Source organism: Cetorhinus maximus, chromosome 7, assembly GCF_964194155.1.
Source record: "Cetorhinus maximus chromosome 7, sCetMax3.hap1.1, whole genome shotgun sequence".
In the NCBI taxonomy this organism is placed as follows: Eukaryota; Metazoa; Chordata; class Chondrichthyes; order Lamniformes; family Cetorhinidae; genus Cetorhinus; species Cetorhinus maximus.
Window position 1 is genome coordinate 133,249,007 of NC_135885.1, and position 26,350 is coordinate 133,275,356.

Here is a 26,350-nt window from a genome sequence, read left to right on the forward strand (position 1 = left end):
ATTTAAATTGCCAGTCGGACTCTTGGGAGAATGTTGGTTTCCAGCTCCCCAACACCCCCCTACCAAACCCCCATTGTGCCTTCATTGGTTGGTATCTTGAAGGCAGGTTGTACAGAGTAAAGGGTTAACATCAGAAGCATACATGATGCTGATGTAATCATGATGTCAGATCGCATGGCTGAGAAGTAAGAGAGATCTGAAAGGAGGAGAAATTCCAACCTCCTGAAGAGGTCCAAATGTGTAAATAAAGAATAATGGTTTTGAGAAACTACAGATTCGAGCAGCATATTTTGGGAAAACAGACAATCCCCAAAATTCCCATCTAGACCCTGACTATACAACATAACATGGTGGCAGCGAATAAACGATCCAGTAGACCTTAAAAAGGAGATACAGGGCAAGCAAAGAGCTCCTCAAAGGAATGTCAAAAGAAAAAAAAAAGTTGAGGCTCACCAAGAAGTCAGAACATCATTGGAGCAGCAGATACAAGCTAAGACACAGACCCAGAGACCGGACAGCAGTGAGTACAGACCTGAAGCAACAAGCAGCAGCACAGAAGCAGGAACAATTCCATGGCTCAGCAGAAGCATGGAATCCACATTACCACTCGCAGAACCATTTCAGAGACAAGAAGGCTTGTCACAGGGAAAATGTTAAAAGCTATTGTTAAAGACATTAAAGAAGGGCACTTGAAAAAATTCAGGGCAATCAGGCAGACAAAATGATTTTATGAAAGGGAAATCATGGTTAACCAATTATTTGGAGTTCTTTGAAGAAGTTATTTATGCTGTGGATAGAGGGTATATTGGATTTAGATTGGATTTTATATTGGATATATTGGATTTAGATTTCCAGAAGGCATTTGACAAAGTGCCACATCAAAAGTTATTGTGAAAATTAAAAGCTCATGGTGTAGGGGGTAACATATTGGCATGGATAGAAGATTGCCTAGCTAACAGGAAGCAGAGGGTAGGCAAAAATGGGTCTCTTTCTGGTTGGCAAGATGTAATGTAGTGTGGAGAATAGACAATCCCCAAATCCTCTGTCTGAATCCTGACCTCACAACAAAACAGATTAGGGTGGATTCAGGTTATTAACATTTTAACATCCCGCCCTACATTTCTATGCAACACAACTTCCTCAAAAATCTTTCCAGTAGACTTCAAATAGGCAGAAACATACTTTGCACCTTCCCTGTCACATATAGGAGCAGGCCTGAATTATCTTTTCTTTTTACATAAAAAAATGTACTTTTTGTACTACATTTACTCACCAGTCTGTTGGAAATTCCCTTTTTCAAAGAGTGTGGATTGAAGTGCTGTTACTTTTCCTTTTGCCACTCTCTCTGTTTCCTTCACTTCTGGAGCACAGTCTCTATAGTACTTTAGGATGAGCTCAGGCTTTTATTTAGGCCTCTCATACGTACATTGTCAATCTGAAAAGTGACATTGTGCAGAATTTTGGGGGGTTTTTGTGGGGCCGGGCAAGGGCGGGCGCGAACCCGATTGACACCCCCGATCGGGTCTGCGCCATCATTTTATGTGGGCGAGCCAATTATGCACCCGGAAGCGCTGAGCACTCCCTGTGCGGGCTGGGGGGGGAGGGGGTTCCCTGAGTCAGGGCCTGCGCTCTTTCGTTTTTAGAAGCTAAATACAGAAAAGAAAATATTATAAGACATGTCCCCTCATGTGACATGTCAAGGAACATTAATGAAAACTTCACTTAATTTATAAACCCTTCATGAAACCTCATCCCGCCCGTGGATGAGGTTTCATAAAAAATGCGAAGGACGCCTGGGCTCTTCGCCTGCCGGACAACCTTGAGGTTGGTCGGGCAGCTCATTTAACTATTTTAATTAGTTTTTTACAGGCCTTACTAGGCCTTGGCAGTTCAGTGGGCACGCAGCCGACTCGGCTGCGCACCCGCCGAACTGAAAATCTAAATGATGCGCGGTGACATCAGGACACCCGCCAGACATCACCGCGTGTCATTTTACGCGTCAGCAAATGGGCCCCTTTGTGTAGTGCTGGTTTTTTTAAATTAAACTCTACACATGGAGAAAAAAAAGTGAGTTGTGATTAAAACAAGACATTCCACCCCAGCCCCTTGCTTTGTGTGCTCGTAAACCACTACTGTCAGGAGGACAGTATGAATATGAATATTATATTAGCAAAGCCGTGTAACATGTGTAGTGCTAAATCAAAAGAAACATTAAACGAAGGCCCTGCTCTCCTTCTTAGGTGCACATATAAGATCCCATGGCAATAAAGAAGAGCAAAGGAGTTCTCCCTCTGTGCCCAGGCCAATATGTAGCCCTCAACCATTTTAAAAATATTTGTTCGTTGGATGTGGGCATCGCTGACTAGGCCAGCATTTATTGCCCATCCCTAACTGCCCTTGAGAACTCATAGGCATTTACAGCCAGAAGGAGGCCATTCGGCCCATCGTGTCCGCGCCGGTCAACAAAGGTCTGACTACACCAATCCCATTTTCCAGCGCTTGGCCCAAAAGGTGGTGGTGAGCTGCCTTCTTGAACCTCTGCAGTCTATGTGGTGTAGGTAGACCCACAGTGCTGTTAGGGAGGACATTCTAGGATTTTGACCCAATGACAGTGAAAGAACGGCGATATATTTCCAAGTCAGGATTTTATGTGGCTTGGAGGGGAACTTGAAGGTGGTGGTGTTCCCAGGTATATGCTGCTTTTGTCTTTCAACACAAGAACAAATCATCTGGTCATCATCACATTGCTGTTTTTGGGACCTTGCTGTCTGCAAATTGGTTGCCATGTTCTCTATTTTACAATATTGAACACTCTTCAAAAATATTTCATTAGCTGTAAAGCACTTTGGAACATCCTGAGATTGTGAAAGGTGTGATATAAATGCATGTTATTTTACATCCTATATAGAAAGGGACTAGATTACAAAAAGAGCGAGTTAGATAGATCGTATAGTTATCTTGAGGGATAGACCCCTCCAAGAGAAAGAAGATCTGGGGGAAATACAAGCATAGAAAATATCAGAATGTAAATAATGTACACAGTGGTCAAGACATAATAGCTAAGTCCACAGAAGTATCAGCCATGGCTCAGTTGGTAGTCGTCTTGCCTCCAGCTCACATGGTTCTGTGTTCAAGTCCCAAAAAAATCAAGGCTGATACTCCAGTGCAGTATTGAGGGAGTGCTGCACTGTTAATGGTGCTGTCTTTTGCATGTGACATTAAACTGAGTCCCATCTGCCTGTTCTGATTGATGTAAAAGATCACCCATGGCACTATCGTGAAGTACAGCAAGGGGAATTATCCTTGGTCCCCTCGCCAATATTTATCACTCTATCAACGCCACTGAAACAGATTATCTGGTCATTATCACGTTGCTGTTTGTGGGAGCTTCTGCTGCCTGTATATTGGCTGCTGCATTTCCTATATTACAACAGTGACTACACTTCAAAGGTACTTCATTTGTGGGTAAAGCGCTTCGAGATGTGCGGTGATCATAAAAAGCGCTATATAAATGCAAGTCTTTTCTTTCTTTCTGTTTACTATAGGCCAAAGTATGAGGTTTGGGGCAAGAAAGCAAAAAAGTCCTGATGAAAAGTCACAACAGGAAATGGTAATTCTGTTTCTTTCTCCACAGATGGGCCTGACCTGCTGAGTGTTTCCAGCAATTTCTGCTTTTATTTCAGATTTCCAGCACCCGCAGCATTTTGCTTTGAGATTCCTGTTTAATTCTTTTCTCTGCCATTGCTCTCCCAGGAATGCCGGCCTTGGAGGGGTTCTGCTCTTCCCTCCGACAAGATTGGTGTTTGCCTCTTTAACCTTGCTCACTTTGATTGCTTTCTATTCCCTTTCTTGTGTTTGCCCGATTCTGGTGAAAGGTTGCAATCCGAAAGGTTGGCCGAGATTTTTTGGCCCTGTTGAGGGTGGGACCCGCCTGTGGGCGAGGCGGCGCCCCAGCCAGAAGCCCATTGACTTGCGGCGGGACCAGAAGATTCCGGCAGCGGGGCAGGGGTGGAAAATCCCGCCCGTTAACCTCTCTCCCCACAGATGCTGCCTGACCTGTTGAGTATATCCAGCATTTTCTGTTTTTATGACAAAAAAAGTACCTTTATTGAATTACCCTGGTAAAAGAAAACATGGACAGGAGAGCTCATTAATTCAGCAATAAAAAGCACATTTGGAAGCTCTAAATCCTTTTCCAGTTTGGTACGAACTAACATTTGTAATAAGCACAAGTATAATGTCAGAATTGGATGTAAGTCACTCCACCAGAATGTGTTAAGTGGAGACGCAGGAGGACAAAAAACCTTCAAAGCAAGAAAAGTCAGCTTCCTCCGACTTCAGCTCCATGTGCTTCCCTGACTACTCCCAATTGATCGAATACAAATCTTGTCCTGTTTAGTTTAGCTGTATCCTGCTGTGCATGACTATCTGCCAGAAAGTAAAGCCAAATAGCAAATCTAACCGCTGTAACGACCCACCCCCCAGGTGAGGTTCCCCAAAGTTGTTGACCCGGGTGAGACCCCCCTCAAATTTGTCAGCGTCTGGCTGGAACGCCCCCAAATTGTTATGCCCCGGGTGAGAAGGGATGAGCTGGCTCCCTGTCTTTACTCAGTACCCCTCCCCCCCCCACCCCACCCCCACACATGTTGGTCGCAATAAGATTTAATCTAAAAAGGATCCTTTTCGTGGATACCTTTCTCCAAGACCCAGTCGTTCTGGTTTTGAAGAAGCCAATTTGATCAGACTTTCATGAGCTAAAGGTCTTAAGAGTAGGTTCATTGACTACTAAAGGCAGAAAAGGATAAAATACATGTATATATGGTCATACAGGTTAAAAATAAGAATTTAGCTTTAAGTGAATATATATATATATAAAAAGTATACCGATCAGTCCTTGACTCATGGGGAGTAGATGATTGAGCTTTGCAGTGATTGCGATTCAAGATTCCAGTAGAATTGACTTCGGTAGATGAATAGTCGGTTTCGACGTTCCAGTAGTGTTGACTTCGGTAGACGAATAGTCGGTTTCGAGGTTCTGTAGAGCTGACTTCGGTAGAGGGAGAGAGAGAGAGATTAGGATACCTGCAAAATGGCGATTTGCAGGGGTACTGTGTGTGGCTGTTACTTCTGAGTCAAACTTCCAGCACTTGCTCTCTCTTAGAACACCCACCACAGACAGACACCAGGGCAGCTCTTCAGCTCACTTTTAATCCGTCCTTTGTATATTTGTATATTGGGAAGCGAATTCACAAATCTGTCTGGGCATTGTTCATAGGATTTCTTGATGAAATGATACTCATCTCCCATTATGTCCCATTATCTCTACCAGAGGGAGCAATTAGTTTCTGGATGTCTTTAGAAGTACCTTGTCTGTCAACAGGATGGGGTTCCATTACTTCTTAAGAAGTCACCCTGCAAAATTTCAGCCAATGGTTTGTGTGTATTTTAAAAACTCAGGTCTTAATTTTGAAGTCCAATATTTCCGGATATGATTCGGTGTTTTTTCCTTCATTATCATGAGACTGCTAAGCATCAGTATTGCAGTTATTGCACAATTGTTTGAATCAATTATTCAATATGCATTACTCCCAGCAAAACCTAGCCTATAATTGGAAAAGATTAAAGAATGTTTGGGACATGTGTAAAGTTACATTAGATATAAACATAGGAGCAGTAGAAATAGAAATAAGCCATTCAGCCCTTTGAGCCTGCCCTGCCATTCAATTCTGTACCTGAACTCCACTTACCCACCGTCGTCCCATATCCCTTGACGCTTTTACCAAACAAATATCTAACCATCTCAGTCTTGAAAGCTTCAATTGCCCCAGTATCCACAAGCTTTTGTGGGAGAAAGTTCCACATTTCCATGATCCTTTGTGTGAATAAGTGCTGTTTGATTTCGCTCCTGAATGGCCAGGCTCTCACTTTAAGATTATGTTCCCTTGTTCTCCATTCTACCATCAAGAGAAATAGTTAACTGTATCGGTAACATTTTAAACACATAGTTCAGATCACCACTCAATTTTCCCTGCTCAAGGGAATGTAAGCCAGGTTTATGCAATGTGTCACCATAATTAAATGCTTTCAGTCCCAGTCAGGCGAATCTGCATCCGATCCAAGACAAATATAGACTTTCTGAGGTGCAGTACCCAAAAAATGACTGTAGTACTCCAGATGGTAACTGACAAAGACTCTATACAACTGAAGCATAACTTCCTTCTATTTGTATTTCATCTGCCCTGACAGAAAGGCCAACCTTCTGTTAGCCTTTTTGATTGCTTTTTTTATCTGCCTACCAGTTGTTAAGGATTTGTGTATTTCAATTCCTGAATCTCTTTACTCCTCTACAGATCCTAGTTTCTCATGATTTGGGGGAAAAAATACTGATTAATCCTTTCCACGTCCAAAATGGATAAACACAAGTTTGCCCACATTGGACTCTACCTCTCATTGTTTTGCTCACTCACTTACTTTGTCTATGCCCCCTTGCAACTTACCATTCCTATCAGAATAACTTCCAGTCCCTCTTAGTTTAGCCTCTTCTGCAATCTTGGATATAGCGAATCTGTGCCTTTTTCCAAGTCATTAATAAATATGATCCCTGGGGAACATCACTTGTGACTCCCTGCTAATCAGAGTAGATAACCTTTATCCCAACTTTCTGCCTCCTACTTCCCAAACAATTTCCAACCCCAGTCAAAAAGTCACCTCAATTCCCTGCGCTCTCTAACTAGTTAACCATCTCTCATGTGATACCTTATTGAATGCCTTCTGGAAGTCCATATTGATATTGGCCCAGATTTTGTGGTAAAAATAACAGTGAGGCTAACAGCGCTCACCATTATTAAAGAATAAATCAGACAGCACCTTCTGGCAAACAAGCATGCGCAGATAAATGTGGAAAACAGGAAGTTCTTGTCCGAGTTGCTCTGTCGCTCAGAAGTTGTGTGATTCCAGTGAGACATGAAGGTCATGAAGTTATGGTGTTTACCCACTAGCTACCCAGTAAACACACTAGAATAAGTTAGGGCTTGTCCATTCAAGTATAAATGAGTTTTTAATGGTGTGCTAAGTCTATTACTGCCAAACAACATCCATGGCATTGAAAACTTACTTTTGCTGGTGTGGACTCTCATTCCTTCAGATTTTAATTATTGTTCAAGATTTTAAAAATTTTTAAAAACTGTTTTTTTTTTACTTTTTCTTTCTGCCTTCTTTATCTCATTCTTCTACCTTTCTTACCCTCTCTTTATTTCACTTTCTGTACCTGATTTGCCATTGAATTAAATATTCTAACTTACACTTCCTAGTTCAGGCTCTGTGGGCCTCAGTAAATATTTATAATTTGATTGGTTAAGGAGTCACACTGTTCCTTCCCCTGTTCATACAGGTCCCAGATCCCCTGCAGAGGGGGCTGCACCAAAATGGATTTCTCATCACCTCAAATTCCAGTGCAGAAGCCGATAGAAAGTCTCTGGGAGAATGTAAATGTAAATTTGTTATCGCAGATTCTGAGCCATTATTCATATGCGCTCCTTTATCATCCTTCTTAGTCACTTCCTCAAATAATTCAACCAGATTAATCAGACATGACTTACCCTTGACAAACCCAAGATGGTTGTCTTGGATCAGCTCATATTTGTTCAAGTCCTCAGTCACTCTGTTCTGAATGAGCAATTCCAGTTCTTTCATATATTCTTATATATGTACATCTTGGTGTACGTAGGTGTGTGCCAATTAGGTTTCTGCATTGATCCTATTTAGAACAAGAATTCGATGATTTGCCTTAACCACACACTAGCATCTATGTACACTCAAAGGTTGATTTAGCATATTAAAATCTATCAACAAGTGGAGAATCCATTGATTTCTCTGCCCAAGTTCCCAACATAAAAGCAGCAATTAGCACACATTTCCAACGAATAAGCATACAATACCTCATGACAATTTTGAAAGTCCGTCTCTAACAAAGTTGAGATTTATTTCACGTAGCGTTCTGTGCTCTTAAGTTTATTTTTTTTTAGCAAAAGAACTTTTCCAAACTACCTCATCTGTTACATGTCTGAAACCAGAGACTCCGAGTCTAAATGCTTCTCCTGTGAGAGTCATTTGTACTTTTTGGGAAAAAAAATCACGCAGTACAGCAGCAACCTCAACCCTTCAGTGCTCAGAGCTTGGAGACGGCTGAAGCACCCTCGACAGCATTTTGCTAATCATCCCCAGGCAGCTATTACTGTTTTATGTACAACTCTATAAATTGTAGTCGCCATACAATAACCAACGCAAGGGATTTATGAAATGGCAATACCATGACATCACTAAACAGCTTGAGAAAAGCTGTGGGTTCATGTAAGTGGGAAATTGATGAGCTTGCATTACAACAGATGGTAATGAATAAGTTCAAAGTGAAATTTCCAAATCTCTGAGTTCAGATCGAATCTGAACCTTGCTCACACTCCCCTAATTGTCAGCACAGTTGATCAAAGACATCTGGCATAACTTTACCTAAAATATGTACGCACAAGGACTGGAAACTGATAGTTTCGTTACTTGCTCTGGACAGACCTGAGAAAGACCAAAGGTCTTTAGAGCCTAGTTCCTTCAATCGTTTTGTTTATGGGGATGATTTTTTTTCAGTCCCCATTAATTATTAAGGGAAGCAAATAAAATTATTGAAAATATAGAATGAACCTTGCTCAATAAATAAAGCTAATTTCTGCCCCTGGGCTACCTGTGAATTAAAGTCAGCAGATTTTGTAAAAAGCATTTCACACTTGGATTTCCCTAGGAATTACCATCTGTTTGGAGTACTAAGTGTCACCAAATCAATTAGTAACGCATGCAGCTTTCAAAACATTTGTCTAACATCAGAATTTTCGTGCCAAAAATAGCCTGTTCCCTTGAAGGCTGACCGGGAACTCTCTCTGCTGCACCAAATGGAGTCAAGGGGAAACGGCTAAAGCCTCCAACCAATTTTACCCAACCTTTGCCGCTAAACCACTCCAAATAATTATTGCCATGTAGGAGCACCTGTATGATATCTCAGACATTGCTTGGATGAGACCAGTTTGCTTGCTGCAACTGGCATTACTTTGCCTGCATTCAAACTGTTTGGTACTTTGGAAGCTCTCTTCTGCTGCTACTTTCAACTATGTAATGTTAACAGTACAGTTTTGGGGGACATGCGTTTCCCAATGGGAGCCCCCTTATTCCTTTGTTTTGCAGAGAAAGAGCAGGAAGAAATGAAGGAGGCCAATGGGAGGCTCCTGTGGTGAAGAATCATAAAAGAGATTTCATTCCTACCACATCCTACGCACAAGCTCTATAGACAAAGAAGGTCCTCCTTAGACTTTTCTGACGATCAGTGATTCAGAAGACTAGATTTCTCCCCAGGGTCTATTGGAGAGCTGCCTCAACTTCTGGCTCAAAACCTGCAGCCCACTCCCCATCAGCAGACCCTTGTCTAGGCCAGTCAAGGTCATCATTGCTTTGAATTTCGTAATGACTGGATCTTTCCACACAGCATCTGGTGGCATTTGCCACAATAGTCAGGCAATTTTAAACAAGTAAAGTCGAAAATACGTATTCCATAACAACACATTTGTCCTATGAATTGCCTTTTGTGTCATTAATAACTTCAATAATATTTTTACTTTAAAGCCTCAGCTTAATCTCAAAACCCTAGGTTTCCTCTGAACATCAGTAGATTCTCAGCATGAGCAGTTTGCAGATGCTAAATTTCATGAAAATAATTTCAATGTGTTTGTTGTCAAAGTAACTTAAACTTTGCTGCAAGATGAAGTTGAACAATTGGGGCTGCTGATTAGCTGCTCAGTGGCTACAAGCCCTTTCATCTTAATTTTGGCTCCAAGTTCTGTTATAAATCTTCCTATTCCAAGAAATACAGCAAACAATTTTTGAGGCCTAATGAGTTTTTTCTCATGAAAACTTGGAAACTGTATAAACAATGAACCTTTGAACTGTTTATGAAGTCACATTTGAGTGAGCATGGAGGTTTATCGTTAATGAAGAGTATATAAGTCACAAACTCCCCAGTAGTACCCGTCGTGCTTTAACAATTTAACTGCGGGAGCTGGCTGCTGATGGACAGAGTGGTGGGTACCAGGTAGTCAATAGGACCACAGTTGCTTCAAGGAAGGAGGCTGAAACGCAAGAATGTTGTGGGGCCACCTGATTCTCCACATGCAAACGTGGGGAACAGAGGTTCACCGGATTCGCCACTGAAATGCCACTTTAATCTCTTAAACTCATCCTGCTATCAGAAAACGAAATTTCAGCTTAAATTAAATTCTGCCCTCAATTACACATACGAACGTACAAATTAGGCCCCCCAAGCCTGCTCCACCATCTAATTGTAACCTCAACTCCACATCCCCATCTACCCCCGATAACCTTTCATCCCTTTCACATCAAGAATCTGTCTAGATCTGCCTTAAAAATATTTAATGAGTCTGCTTCCCTGCCCTTTGAGGAAGAGAGTTCCAAAGAGTCATGATCTCCTAAGAGAAAAAGAATTCTCCTCATCTCTGTCCTAAATGGGCGACCCCTTATTTTTAAACAATGTCCCCTAGTTCTCCGATGGGAGGAACATCCTTTCCACATCCACCCTGTCAAGATCCCTCAGGATCTAATATGTTTCAATCAAATCACCACTTACTCTTTTAAACTCCAGCAAAGACAAGCCTAACCTGTCCAACCTTTCCTCATAAGATAACTCTCCCCTTCGAGGTATTGGTCTATTAAACCTTCTATGAACTGCTCCCAATGCATTTACATCTTTCTTTAAATAAGGAGACCAATACATCTAGTACTCTAAATGTGGCCTCACCAATGTCCTTATAACTGAAGCATAGCCTCTCCACTTTTGTATTCAATTCCCTGGCAATAAACAATAACATTCTATTATCCTTCCTAATTACCTGCTGTATCTGCATACTACTAGCCTTTTGCGATTCATGCACCAGGACACCCAGATCCATCTGCATCTCAGAGCTCTGTAATCTCTCACCATTTAGACAATATGCTTCTTACATTATTACAGCATTCCGGTTCGGGCTCTTGCGCATGTCCTTGTGTACGGCTTGTGTCTGGATTCCTGCTCCTGCTATAAGCTTGGTATATGTCTCTGAGCAGATGCTATATCCAATAAAAAGCTCCAGTGACACAGGACAGTGATGCGGTCACCAGTGTGTAGACTCCATGGCGATGTTTATAAAAGTTTTTAAAGTGCTTTAAGTCTCCATGCGCTCCCCCACGACCCCCCTAAGCCAATCTACGGTAGCACTGAATCTTCAGATTGACTAATAAGAGAAACACAAACAAAACTATATAAACTGAGAACATTTCATTAATAACTTTGAAAAAATTAAGTATGTTAATGCAGGATCATAAATATGGATACTACATCAGATTAATTTAGATAAAATCTGTGATGAACATCATAGAATAATTAGAAAATCATATTTTTGGAATGTGGGGTATATATATATTTTTGGGATGGTCAAGCCTTTAAATGCTGAAGATTATCTGAATTTTGTTGGCACAACAGTCTGCATTGGATCATTCTCCTCTCAAAAGGCTTCAGGATTTTTGTAGGTTTAGCCCACCATCACAGAACATTGGGCCTGAAATAAACCTCCCTCTGCCTGGCGGAAACTAAACATGGTGGGTGGGGAAGCGGTGGGATGTTAAAATAAGGGCAGTCACTTCTCCCCTCGAACTCTACTGCCTCCTGTTTATCCCACTGTTAAGCTTCTCTTCTGAGCAAACGAGTAGGACACCCACATCAAGGCAGCTCTGTCTCTTTAAATATGCAAATCAGTTTAAATATGCCCAATAACTCCTTGGGGTTTTCCAGCTTCATCAGGGTTCACTTGTATTTGCCTCCCCCCCCCCACCCCCTCTCGTATAAGGGGGAGATGGTGGCATAGTGGGAATGTCACTGGACTAATTAATCCAGAGGGCCAGGCTAATGCTCTGGGGACATGAGTTCAAATCCTACCACAGCTGCTAATGGAATTTAAAGTCAAATTAATAAATCTGGAATATAAAGTTAGTCTCAGTGATGGTGGCCATGACAACTATCAACAACTTGTAAAAACCCATCTGGTTCATCAATGACTCCAGACCCATGACTATGCGGTTAACTCTTAATTACCACTCTGATGGCCCAGCAAGGGGAATTAGGGATGGCCTTACAAATGATTGCCCGCATTGCACAAAAGAATAAAGGAAAAAAAATCCCCACCAGCACTCTGCCCAAGCTGCTTTAAAATTGAAGCCTAACTTCCTCTGAGCCCCCACCCAAAACAAAAGACCAATAGAAAATGAAAATGACCAGTAAAACATGCCCGAACTGGTCTCGTACATTTTAAAATGGAACTCGAATACTACTTGAAAATTTTGATCTGCTTTTTTCCTGCTGTCTTTAAACATTTCTCTCGGTAAACTGGTCCCTTTGTTTGAGGAAGCACATTTGCAATAGCAGCTTTTTGGTCTCTGCCAGCTCTGAGTTCAATGGTTTTGCCCATTATCTTTGCACAATAACTCCTTTTCAGCTTTTACATTTTTAACAAAGAGGCCGGGTTGTGCTACCATGATAGTGGGCTTTCTTCATTTCTGAGACTATTCCATTTTTCCCCGGCCACTTACCATCAGCACCAGTATTGAGGAACTCATTCGTAAAGATCAAAGGAGCCGCTTCCAAAATGTTGCAGCGACGGCCATTACAACAACAACTTGTATTTGGCCACCTAAGCTCACTGTCAGCAGATTGAATCAGTAAGTGCATCATTAGTGCTTTCATGCATAGATATCCAGTCAATTTGCTGAGCACACAAAAAAAGGGTCAGAGACCTGAGTGCCTCAAAATGATTTTGAGCATTGCAGCAGCTAGAACAATAATGTATTGTTTAGGAACAGAAAGAGAGAACTTGAAGTTGCTGCAAAAATATGACCCTATCCTGCTATTCTGTACGCCTGTACACACATCCTTACCCTAGTCTTTGCACTCGCTATTTCAAGGGCTGCCAGAATTTAGTCATAAGTAGCAACACACCAACACTGAACAATTGTATTCAGGAAGCTCCCACTTGCAAGCACACACTGTCAGAATCCAGGGCTGTAATCCCCACACCCAAATTAAGTTAACCAGAACACATATTTTCCCAGCTGAGCTAACCACTCCACAACTCCAAGAAAAGGAGTTGACATTTTGACCAACCTCCCTTGTTTATCTTGTGGTAGAAGGAGCAGTAGAAGGACAAAAATATCATTGCAAGAAAATGCAGTGAAACTAAAATTGGCAGAGTACCGGGGGACTGTTGACAAGACGTTGCCAAGTTTAGGATAACGTAAGGACAGTTTGGACCCAAGAGGAACATGGTTATCAAAGGTTAGAGCAGGATCAGTAGGAGAGCCAAGGTTACAAAGGGCCAACAAAGAAACAAAGGTGGGTTTGGTGACATTTTTTCAAAATAATATTGGCATGTGAAAGTATATGTCAATTAGTCCCAGCCACATTACCTCCAAACAGATATATATACAGTAGTTAATAATGCCAGCACAAAAAAATGCTTTAGGATCCTGTCTCGTGAAGCATTATAAAAACACAGCAAACATTCAATATAAAATTTAGCACAGCCTATCCAACAACACTTCTCCCCTGCAACATAAACACAAGCAAACATATAAACATTCTTCAGTTCATCTTTTTGTCTGTGTTCTAATAATAGTACAGATTACACAACACTAATAGAAAATAAAGTAGCATGTAATTAGCTATTGATTTATCCAGATCTCCAGAGTTAAGATAAGAATGATCCAATTTTTACTATAACAAAGGCGTGGTGGCAAGCTAAACCATGCTTCTAACCTTGAGGAAGCTTGGCTTATTGTCAGTTACAGCTGAAACTGCCGCCAAAGTTCAAACCAGTGACTGATGGCTTTAGTTAAACAATTTAACTCTTGGAGTTTGATGCTTTCTGCCCATTTCTGAAATGCACCTTTCCGTGAAGGGCGTGGTTTGAAAATGTTAACTGGGGAAATGGTTTTTTCCCTAAGGTTAACTAAGTACACTGCCATCAAAGTTACTGCTTGAAGCAAAAGGAGGAGTGGGCAGAATTTAACGTGCACCCTCATGGTAAGTTTGGTAGCGGAGGGGGGGCAGGGTGGTGGGTGAGGATCCTGTCGCCTTCCAATCTCTGCCCCGATAATGCCCTTGGCAGGAAGGCCCATGAATGGCCTTCCCACTAAGCTGCTAAGTGAGGCCCTTAAGTAGGCAATTAATTCTTGCTTTAGGGCTTCATCCTGCCCCCGCTGGTATTCACCTTTGTGGGATCAGCAGGAAGTTCAAAAAGCAAATCGGTGATGGGTTGCTTGCAAGCTTCCTGAAGGTACCCTCGTTCAAAAGCATTCAGTGCCTGGCAAAAGGAAGGGGGTTACCCAGTGAGAGCTAACCCCTGCCCTTGCTGATGATCCCCCTCCCCATGACCCCACCCCAAGACTCCCTCCTGCCATCACTTACCTGTGCCTAGTGCCATCAGCAGTGATCCTATGACTCAGGTGAGTGTAGTACCGGCAGCATCCACTGCCTCCCCAGTGGCACTGCCAACCAATGACGTGCAGCCAACCTGATGGCTGGCAGCTTTCGGTAGGCAGGACTTCCACGCCCAGGGTCCAGAGGAAGGCCCTCCACTGCCAAGTTAAGTACCTGATTGGCAATTAATTCAGCAGGCCTTCTCAAGAGGAGACGACCGCAGGGCTCTCATCAGCTCTCCAGCCAGCGGGTGAGACCTCCATCATCTTCATTAAATACTGCCCATTATTCCAGTTTCAGATCAAAATTCTAAAATAGATTATTCCCCCTCTCTACAACCCTTTAATATAGCTTTGCCATAATCTGCTGCTACAGATCACTTGGAACCAATTAATTTATGGAAAATTAAATTTCACTTTCAAATCAGATAAAGAAAGAGAAACAAAGAGAGGAGAAGAAAGTTAAATTAAAAGAGATAGAAAAGAAGGACAACCTACAAGGAATAATTTTTTTAAAATATTAAATTTTAATATTGTTTAAATCTCCAACAACAATTAAAATCTGAAGGAATGAGAATCCACACTTATAATGATTAATTTTCAGTGCCAGGGAGGTTGTTTGGCAGTAATGATAGCTTATTATGTCATCAAAAGATGACGTAACTTGCTGAGGCAAGTTTAGTTCATATTTGCTTTGTGAACACAGTAATTGTGCCATTCAATACATTGTGAGCTAGATAGCAAAACCCCATTTTCGCAAAGCTGATGACAGAGCAGTGCAAGGTGAACAGCAGCTTTTGGATATCTGGGTTTAACCATGCATCTGCTCATCACCAGAAGCTGCTGTACCATTTACAGGTAAATAACAGAGACCACCATTTGCCTCACTGTTATTTTGACAGGAAAATCTGTGCTTATACATCTGCAGGGGAGATCAAGTCCCAAGCGTCTGTGACTTCTCTGGGTATTGGTACCATCCAGTTGTTCTGTCTGTCAGCCAATGTATGATTTACTTTCTTTTAATGTATTAATTACTTTTTAACTATGTAACTGTTTTTTTTGTTTCTTTTATATTAATTATTGTAGACCGGTTATGGTGTAACTTTGAGTATGGAGTCTGTCTCATAGACTGAAGATACCTGAAGAACTGCACTGAACTGTACTCTGGGCTCAAAATGCAAAGCATGGTGGTCAATGTTGTCAAGACAAAGCCCTGCTAGAATTAGCAAGTTCTGCAAAATAAATTAAACTGTGCAGGAGAACTGGCCTCGAACTGTGAGAAAGATAGACCCCTGTTTGTGCTTGTTAGAGGTAGGAAAGATGTTTGTGTGTCCCAGCCTGGGGATTGTAAAAGATAACAAAGCAGAGTCAGGCTGGTTCTATTCTTTCGTGCATGACCTTGTGAGAGGCCCAGGACATAAGAACAAGGGAAAAGACACTGATGTAATTGAAAGCCAATTAAATGGGCTAAAATCAGATATTACCTTATGGGGAGAATTTTCCCCTCATCGGTGGGGTGGGGGTGGGAGTTGTGCGGGGGCGGGCGCGAACCCAATCAGTGCCCCCGATCGGGTCCGTGCTGCCATTTTATGTGGGCGGGCCAATTAAGGCCCGCCCAGCGTGACATGCATCCAGAAGCGCTGAGCGCTCCCTGTGCTGGCGGGGTGGGGGATGGGGGGAATTCCCTGAGTTGGGGCCTGTTCCTCTTTCGTGCATTAAAAAGCTGAATAAAGAAAAGAAAAAAATTTAAGACATGTTCCCTCATGTGACAGTGTTATTTTAATTAACAGAATTAACAGAATTATTTTAAAATTTTTATTCAATTTATAAACACTTCGTGAAACCTCATCCCACCCGTGGATGAGGTTCCATGAAAAATGCAAAGGCCGCCTGGGCTCTTCGCCTGCCCCCCGCCAACCTTAAGGTTGGACGGGCAGCTTGGTTTATTGGTTTAATTAGTTTTTAACTGGCCTTAATAGGCCTTTGACAGTTCTGCGGGGGCGCAGCCGACTCTGCTGCTCGCCCGCCAAACTGAAAACCCAAATGGCGCGCGGTGACGTCGGGACGTCCGCCTGACATCACCGCACGTCATTTTACGTGTCGGTGATCGGGCCCCGCCCCCACTCGCCGACCCAAAAACTCCCCCCTATATGGCACAGGGCTATAGCAAGAAAAGGCATAAAAAGTCCACAAACACATCTTGGCTGCAGTAGGGTTAAGAGTGATTTGGTCAATCACGCAGAAGACACGCACGGAATTAGTCATCGGAGGACTCCAACTCGCAGAGAAACTAAGCAACCAGTATTATTGTGAGTATGTACTATTGCTTAGTGGTTTAATAAAGGTGTTTCGCATTTGGTGCAACTTCATCCAAGTTGTTGTGCATCATTGATATCCAGAATAGAGAGAGGAGAACCTTTAGACCAGGAGTAGGGTCCTCCATTCACTCATGAGAAAGCCCTGCTGACACAAAATTTGTGCGTTAGATTTTTTTAAAGTATATTTGGTCCAAAACAACATGCAATGCATGCCGTGCGCCTAACAAAGATGGACCATGGATTTTTTTTCCACAAAATAAAACCAGACTACAGCTATTTGGCTTATGAGTTACTGGCAGTTTTAAAATGAACATTCCTGCATATTCTTACTCAGCATCAGGAAGTCGCAGATGAAACCATGCAGTCCCACAGTATAGATGCCCCAAAGGATTCAGTGACGCCACTCATGCCCAAATCAACATCATCACTCACTCTCTTTACTTCTCATCCAAAAATAAAATACAAACAAATTCTAATTAGAACCCAGCACAGCTTCCCAACAGACTGACTTCCAAGATTCAGCTCAGACAAGCATTACTAATAACTGACTCCATTTCAAACAAAACCCCGAGTGACATCATCACAACGGCAGCGATGTGGACTACAGATCTGAAAATTGTCACTCACTGTAAGCGAGGCGCTCCCTTTACATGTAAAAGGTATTGCCTCTTTTGATGTGTGCCACTCTTGAAGAATAAACATTGTTTAAATTGTTAAGTGGATGTCCCAACCTGTCACTCTGTTAACATATCATTCTGAATAGTTCTCCACCTTCGGCAATGCTGAGCATCAGGACTCGAAAGGTCCAATCAGAGGTGGAATCCCCCAAGAAGAAGCATCATTTCGGAGGAATGAAATATGAAAGATGATCGACTGCCCTAAGTCTTTCCATTCTCAAAAGGAGAAGCCTGAGAGGGAATGCGATTGAAATATTTAAAATTACGAAAGGTTTGGACAAGTCGGACTCACATCAGATTTCTGTTGTGTGTAGGATTTAACAAGCTGTCATCAGCAATCCTGTAAACAAAGACATTCAAAATGATTGCGATGTTTGTCTATTTAATAGTCACTGGACAATAAAAGAAATCATTCTGTGAAGCACCTTGGGTCATTTCTGAAACATTTCAGATTGAGATGATAAATAATTATGTGAAAATGCCCTTTTGGTCTCTCACGGACTAATATTTTAATTTGTCAAGTAATTATTTTGAACTATTGGAAAAGCATCATTGGAAAATAGTTCTCATTTGGTTCCACTGCAATTTCAATATGCTCCCATTAACACCAATGATCCACAAAATCATTCTGTAGAAACAAGACATCATATCAGTGTGACTCGCAAGTGTTGAGTGGCAGAGGTAGGAATTATTACCGATGGTTTACTGAGGCATCCCATTTACTTAATGAACACTGTTCTAAGATTAATAACACTTGCAGCATCTACATTTTTTTTCTTTCAGGCAACAGGGCAGACTGTGTGAATTTGCACTCTCATTGAAGAGCTTTGTACACTGGGAGTGCATGTTGGGAATTCAGGTTCAAAGGTATGCAGGCACGGCAGGGTTTTGCGTCCATTAAAATGAATAGATGGAAAATCCTACAGGGTCTTTTGAGCTCTTCACCTAAATGCCTGATATTCACACTTTTGGCTTGCAAAGGTTTTCCAGCCCTGTTGGCGTTGGGCATCATGTCGGACGGGAGCAGGGGGGTGGTGGGACAATATGGCAAGATGGCCAAAAATCAGTTTTATGCTGTCATGAAACCAGTTTGCAATCACCCACTCCACCCCTCAATGGTGGGGCGCGTTTCCCAATGCCGCACGTCAGGAACATCATTTTAATACGTTTGCATTTAATTATAAGCCCTGCTTGCCGGAATCATCCCCCCGATGTAAAATTTACCGCCCATGTCGGCGTGACTTCAGAGCAGCTTCACGACTGCCTTTAAAAGGTGTGCATCTGGTGACCTGAACTTCGAGGGGAACTCGGAGGTGAGTGGACACAACCTTGTGGAGTGCATAGGACATCAAGGGAGAGGCGCAGTTCATTCGCAGGTGGGGTGGGGGCACAGGCAAGTCGTTTTTTCTCAGCTGGGTTTCAGTGTGGTGCCGGGGCAAGGGCTCCAGTGCGAGTCAGACCGAAGGAAATACTCAAACACATGCGGGGTGGTGGGAGAGGAGGGGGGTGAGTGAGAGATGTGGCCACACGCTTGGAAAGGCTTGTCAAAAGTGAGCATTCCCCTGCAGCTGAGACCATTCAGCTGCAGCTCCATTGACATGCTTGGAATCGGGCCTCAGAAGCTTTTCTGTCCACTCAAGCAACACAAAAGCATGAAAGTGCTCCAGAACTTTTCACCCCTCGGGCGCAGACTGCAAATGAATGTGTGTTTTAGGGGGCAGCAGAGCAACTGGCTGACTGGGCAAGTTGTACAATTCCCTTGCGAAAGGTGGCCATGGCACAGTCACTGGGAGAGGTGCTCACAGCCCCTTGCAATATCTTTATTAAGGTTTGGACCAGTATCCATCATGGTTCAAGCTAACAGTGCAGCCTTGCAGTGCAGGTTAGGAGAATGCCTGTGCCTGAGCTGAGAGCACAGCATGCAGTCCAATGGCCGAAGCTGCCGCCAATCAAAGTGTGTGTCAAATAGAGTGGGGCGGAGGTGAGTGGGGTTTCAGACAGTCAGTGCCACTCAAGTGGTGGCCAGCACTCTCCTGCATGAAGGTGCCTTCAGAATTAACCAAGAGAGGTTCTTAGTACACCATGCTAACCGATGCATCGCTCTTTTCGATCCTGCAGGAGGAGAACATCAGGATCATGGAGCCTAGTGATTTAACAGTGTGTCTCATGGCTTCCAGAGAGCAGAGAAGAGAGCAATGGAGGCACGTGGCTCAGCAAAGGGAGAAGCACCTTCCTCAAGATGAAGGTGCGGCAGGTCCTGCTGCTCACACAGCTGAAGATCCACAGCGAGCCATCACTCAAAGGTGCCTTGCTAGACCCAGGCTCTAAAGGCAGCGCCTATCATTCCTGCAGATGACTGAGAAGCAGTGTCGCTGAAGACTGCGCATGTCTAGGGAACTGGTCGGCCACATATGCCACCTGCTGCAGGATTTGGCACCACGGGGACATGGAGGGTATCCACTGCCAGTGGCTGTGAAAGTGACTGCAGTGCTCAATTTTTATGCCAATGGCTCATTCCAGGCTCCACAGGTGACCTGTGCAGGATCTCACAAGCCTCCACACACAAGTGTATCCAGGAGGTCATGGACACCTTCTTCATGAAGGCACAGAATTTTGTGCATTTCGCCTGGGATCAGGGAAGCCAGAAAGTAAGAGCACTGGGATTTGAGCAGATCTCTGGATTTCCACAGGTGCAGGGTGACATCGACTGCACTCACGTGGCACTTAGATCCCCATAGCAACAAGCAGTCAACTACATCAAACCCAAACTCACTGAATGTTCGGCTGGTGTGCGACCACTACAAACCTCTCCCACATGCCTGCGCACGATTCCCAGGGGGTGTCCATGACTCCTACACCCTTAGCAAGTCTCAGATCGCTGACATCTTCCAGGGTGCATAGAGACTGCAGGGTTGGCTCCTCAGGGACAAGGGCTACCCACAGAGGACGTGGCTGATGGCACCTGTGTGTCAGCCTCAGACTGCAGCAGAGTGACGGTATAACGGGGCTCATGCCGCGACCAGGACTTTGGTAGAGCAAACAATAGGCAGGTCCGGTGGAGCACTGCAATACAGTCCTCAGAGGGTGTTACACATCACTGTCGCTTGCTATGCACTCCACAGCCTGGTGCTGCAACGATGGGAGGACCTGGCTGAGAGGAGATGGAGGAGCTGCATGTATCCTCCAATGAGGAGGACATCGAAGGGGATGACGAGGATGAGGTCCTCGAGGGCGAGGACGCCAGCAATGAAGGCATCGCACTCGCAAGATGAGGCAGGCACAAACATGAGGACCTAATAGCCGCAATTTTCATGAAAATTTGGAGGGCCCTGGCCTGCTTTCGGGGTCCTGCTGTGTGGCAGGGGCTCCCTCCTCAGCCTGTGGAGCTGGAGCTGCCGGGGTCACATGAAGAGGGGATTCAGATGGGCTGGATACTCCAGGAGTCACCTGGGTGGATGGCCCCGGGGTGTGCACCTCCTGATCCTCCTCCTTGAGGTGCTCGAGGGCCCCTGTCTGACTCCTTTAGGAGAAGGGGAAGCTGGAATGAGATTGAGCTGCCCCACGCCCCTCTCGCATGCACACTATCGGAGGCTAACTGTGGCGTCAGCAATGGAGTTCACCCTGACAGCAATGCAGCAATGCTGGACCAAGGTCTCCGTAGCGGCTTCCATCCTACCAGCGTTGACCTCGGTGTGTTGGCATGCCGGTGCTATCACCTCACACTGAAGGCTGACAGACTCTTCCATCGTGCCTTGCAATCTGAGGAGTGCAGTGGACATCCCTTCCTGATGTTCCTTGTCTTTGCAGCCCTAGCAACTGAGGTAAGACATCCGACTCGGACTTAGCAGATTTCTGACCTGCAGTTGTCCTCTGAGAGCCGGAAGCCCGGGAAAACCCTGCCGCCGCCTTGTGTGGATCAAATAGGGCAATATGCTCACCAGATTGTGACCCCAAGGCTATTCTAGAACTAGGTCCCACCAAGGTCTGTGTGTCTGCGCTGCTGCAGGGTGTAGGTGAGCGCTGTGACAGGACTTCAATTAGGGTGTCATCAGACTCTTCTTCCGAAGTGTCTTCAGGACTTGAGTCGAGTACCTGGCATGTGGACCCCCTCGGCTGCGTTTCAGATGTTTCTGCGAAAGCAAGGAGAGATAATTAGTGTATGGCAGGGGACTGCGAAACAGGAGAACTGACTCACAGCATGGTTGTCTGATGGATATTGCACTACTGGATCCTCACTTGGTTGAGCAGCACCGACCTCACCATCAGCACAGGAACGGTCCAGATCATCGCCGGCCAGCTGGATGGCTCTATTTTCAAAGTCTGTGAGCACCTTGATGTCAGTCATTCCTCCACCAGTCTGCGACCTCTCCCTTTTGTTGTGTGCCAACTTGTCCTGCATGAATACAGGTGGAGAGAGTGTAAGCAGGATGCCTGCCTGGCCAGATGATAAGTTTGCCTGGCATGTGTGGGTGGTGAGTGGTACCAAGGACAGGACGAGGGCACAATCCGCAAGGTAGATGAAGGTGTGTGTGAGAGTGAATGGTGATATCCCTTGAACTGGCAGTGAGTGAGGGCCCTGTGGATGTGTGATGGGTTTGTGAGTGTGTGAGTTGAGAGTGATGAGAAGAGTGACTTACCCTGGCGGAACGGAGGAGATTATTCATCCTCTTTCAGCACTGGGTGGCTGTCCTCTTTTCTGATCACCGCTGCCTCCACCTCCCATGCTGGATTGGTGACCTTGCTTGCTGGTCTTTGCCTAGAGCAGGGGTAGAGGACTTCACAGTGGGGCCTCCACTGTGTCCAGTACACACCCAAGGAGGTGTCGCTAAATTTGGGGGCAGCATGTTTCCTCCTTTTGGCAGCCATCACTTTGCAGCAGCTTTCGGTCTCTTAGAGAGTACAAGCTCTGTGCAGGGGCAGCCTTTAAACATGGCGCCCGGATTACTGACAGGCTGAGGTGATGGCGGGGCTAGCGAATCAGATGCCACCCTGCCAACGATCCGGCGCGTTTCCCAGGAAATGCACTATTAATGAAACTGCACCAGGAATGGGACAATACGGCGCGAAAACCTACCATTGCGGCCAGCAGGTAAAATGTCCTTTTTCCCACCCGCTACCGCACTTTGTGCAAATCTGGGATGAGTCCACCCTTAGGCACAAATTCATCAAGACTTGTGTATACAAGCTCCCATTGGAAATTTCCTACTTAGTCTACCACCAGTCATTGGAAAGTCAGGTTGCCTTCCTGTTCATTCGAACAACTTTCCTTAACATTATGATTCTGCTAAATTAAAATACATGTGACTTCGCTTATTGTTCCACGAGCCCATTTTGTAAGTCTACGCACATTTTCTAGGAATTGAAGTGGTAAAGTAAAATGATGTGGGTGATTGTTGAGGATTCAGTGACATTTTGAGTCAGTGTAAAGCTGTAAATAAAACTAATCAAATACTTAGATAAGTTCCAAAGTTGCTTGCCTGAGATTTAAAGTAAGTTTTCTTAAACCTGTAGATAGGATGGAACAAAAGCTTAGCAACAGAACAGGCACAGACACCGACCTCCTTCTGGTGGATGTTGCACTGCTGGATCCTCACTTGGTTGTGCACCACCGACCTCACCGTCAGCACAGGAACAGTCCAGATCATCATTGGCTCTCTGATTTTATGATTTTAATCATGACTTTATTAGCTCCTTTAAAAAGAAGTGGAATAAAAATCTGGTTGGGAAGATTCCAGTGCACTTCAAAATGATCAAATGCTCGGTAGGACAGGATATGAAGCGTGCCTGGTCATAAGATACGAAGATAGTCCCAAAAAGTAAGCAGAAACATTGGGCGGCATTTTCCCATTGGCATGCGGGGGTGGGGCCCACATGTAAAATGATGCGCGGTGTGTGGGTGGACACCCCATGCCAGTCACTTTAAAGGTCACAGCTGCCCTCAACTTCTATGCTTCTGGCTCCCCAGGGCTCTGTGGGTGATCTTTGCGATGTCTCCCAATCAGCTGTATACACTTGTGTCAAGCAGGTTATAGACACTCTGTTCACGCGTGCAGTGACCTTTATCCTCTACCGTTGGGACCAGGAAAGCCAGACACAGCGAGCCAGAGGCTTTGCGGCCATTGCTGGCTTCCCCCGCGTCCAGGGTGCTATAGGCTGCACACATGTGGCCATCAAGGTGCCAGCAGGTGAGCCCGGTGCCTTCATCAACAGGAAGGGCTTCCACTCCATGAACGTGCAGATAGTGTGTGATCACAGGATGCTGATTCTACAAGTCTGTGCAAGGTACCCAGGCAGCTCCCACAACGCCTACACCCTCAGACACTCCCAGGTGCTGAGGCTCTTCAGCGCTCCAGCCCGGCTGGATGGATGGCTGTTGGGTGACAAGGGCTATCCCCTCAGAAGGTGGTTCATGACGCCTCTCCGCTATCCAAGAACAGAAGCTGAGCAGCGGTACAATAGGAGCCAGGGCACCACAAGGGCTGTGGTGGAGAGAGCCATCGGTCTTCCCAAGATGTGTTTCCGATGCCTGGACCGCTCAGGGGACACATTCCAGTACCCCGCAGATCGTGTGTCATTGATAGTGGTTGCATGCTGCACTCTGCACAATCTTGCGCTGGAAAGGGGGGACTCTGTGGACGATGAAGACATCGATCCAGTGGCTGCGGCTGCACACGATGAGTCCAGCAGTGAGTCTGAGGATGAACACGCACAGGGAAATGCTGAGGGGGTAGACGCTGACCCGGGCATACTCCAGGGAGGCAGCGACACCCAGGAGGCTTTAATCCAATGAACCTTCAGTTAGCACACCACATATGAACCTTCAGGACAAACCTGGGCTGTAGGTTCAATACATGATACCTAAGTGCAAAATCTGCCTGGTTAGGAACATTAACTAAGGTCCTTGTTAATAAAGCTGAAATTCCCACAAAACACTCATAACATTTTTGGAAATCATCCACCTGCAGAAGAAAAGAGCCACCTTCAGCCATGGTGACATGTCTGAATGTAATATTACAACCAAAGGAACTTAATGAAACAAAATGACAAAGGTGTTACAAATCACACCAACTCATTAAGACCTCATTGCGGGCCAACACAAAAGCACCAGTGATAAACTCGTGATGTCCCTAAGATGCTTTATGTTTACATTTTCGGGTGATACGTCTTGGCGCTGACCTCTTGCTGGAACTGGCATCTGAGACAGCCTGCTGGCTCTGCTGTCCTGTTGGCCTCAATGACCTTGGCGGTCGTCCTCTGGCCCGTGGAGCCAGTGCTGGCCCCACCTGGGAGGGAGCTGCCAATTCCACAGCTGGTACCTCCCCAGTCATCGCAGCCTCACCGGATGCTACAGTCACTGGCAGAGGGGCGGAGGAGCTGCCACCCTCATCCAGAGTACCCTGAGAGGTGCCCACAGAGATGACTGGCAGCTGCTGCGCCTACATGAAATCGCTTTTGACCTCCCTGCTCACCGTGATGGATGGGCACCGAGCTGGGAAACTTGGTGCCCAGACCATCTCCGACATTGGCACTGACCAGCTGACGTCAATGCCGATGTGAGGGCTTGCTGGTTAGAGCACGTCCCCAGGAAGCCCTGATGGGTTTCCTGGAGGAGGCTCTCCACGAGAGTCGCCACTGTCTACATGGAGGACTCATGGCGCTCGGCCATGAGGCTCGTTGCTTCGGCGATAGTTGGCGTAGACTCCTCCACCACGGAGACCAAGCCAAGCAGAGCCTTATGTATCTCCACCAGATGCTCCCGCACACCCGGCTGCATTTCCTGCACTTGCTACGTCACGGACAACTCCAGAGGCACATCATCATGCACCGACTGAGCATGTGCCTGGTCCCCTGCAGTCCTCCGAGTGCTGGCACCATGGGCACTCTCTGTCTCCTCCAGCTCCTCCAGCGACTGTGAAGTGCCCTCACTGCTGTGCCCCAGGACGCTAGCTGATGTTCTAATTCCCACCAAGGTGCTAGTATCTGTGCTGGTGCCTGCCTCACAGAGATGGTGTGACGCTGGTGAGACTTCAGAGCCCTCAGGTGTGAGAGGGGGCCTCTGCTGCTCCTCCTCCCAGCCCTGCTCAGCTGATGCTGAAAGGAAGAACAAGGACATTAGATCAGTTAGCATGGAGACAATGTCAATGTGCATCCCTGTCCCCCGGATCATTATGTGCTCATCCTTCCATAAGCAATGGTCAAGCCATGTTGCAAACTTCAATCACTGAACATTCAGCACTGCCATGGCTGTTGGGAGAACAATGGTGACCTCAGTGCTGGGCAAACATACCTGCCCGTGGCACCCCAGCCTCACCGACACCAGTGGACCAGGGCTCATGACACCTTTCCAAATTTCGGGCCTCCTGCTCGTGGCGGCTGAGAATCACCAACTGGGCCGACCCGTCGCCAGTCCTCACCTGCTCAACGGCATTATGTGCATTCTCCTCCTGAGAAGGAGAGAAGAGCATTGATTAGTGCTCCTTGTACCTGGACTCTCTTCACGGGTGGCCCACCCCAACCAGAGTGGGACATTGCAGGGCTCCAGAGCCTCCTCACCCCACTGCTGTCGAACACTCACACAAAGATGCTAGGCCAGTTCCCCACCACCCCCTTGGCCAAATGCTGCCTACATCACATTAGGCATCACACGGTCTATCCTTCCAGAGCAAGGAGGCACAAGCACGTGGATCACAGAGGGCAGCGGATGGATCGGTGCCAATGCCACCTTGAAGCTCCCCTCCCAGCATGTCATCACCCTGACTTTGACATGTCCTGGAGTTCCAGCACTGCACTTAGGTGCAG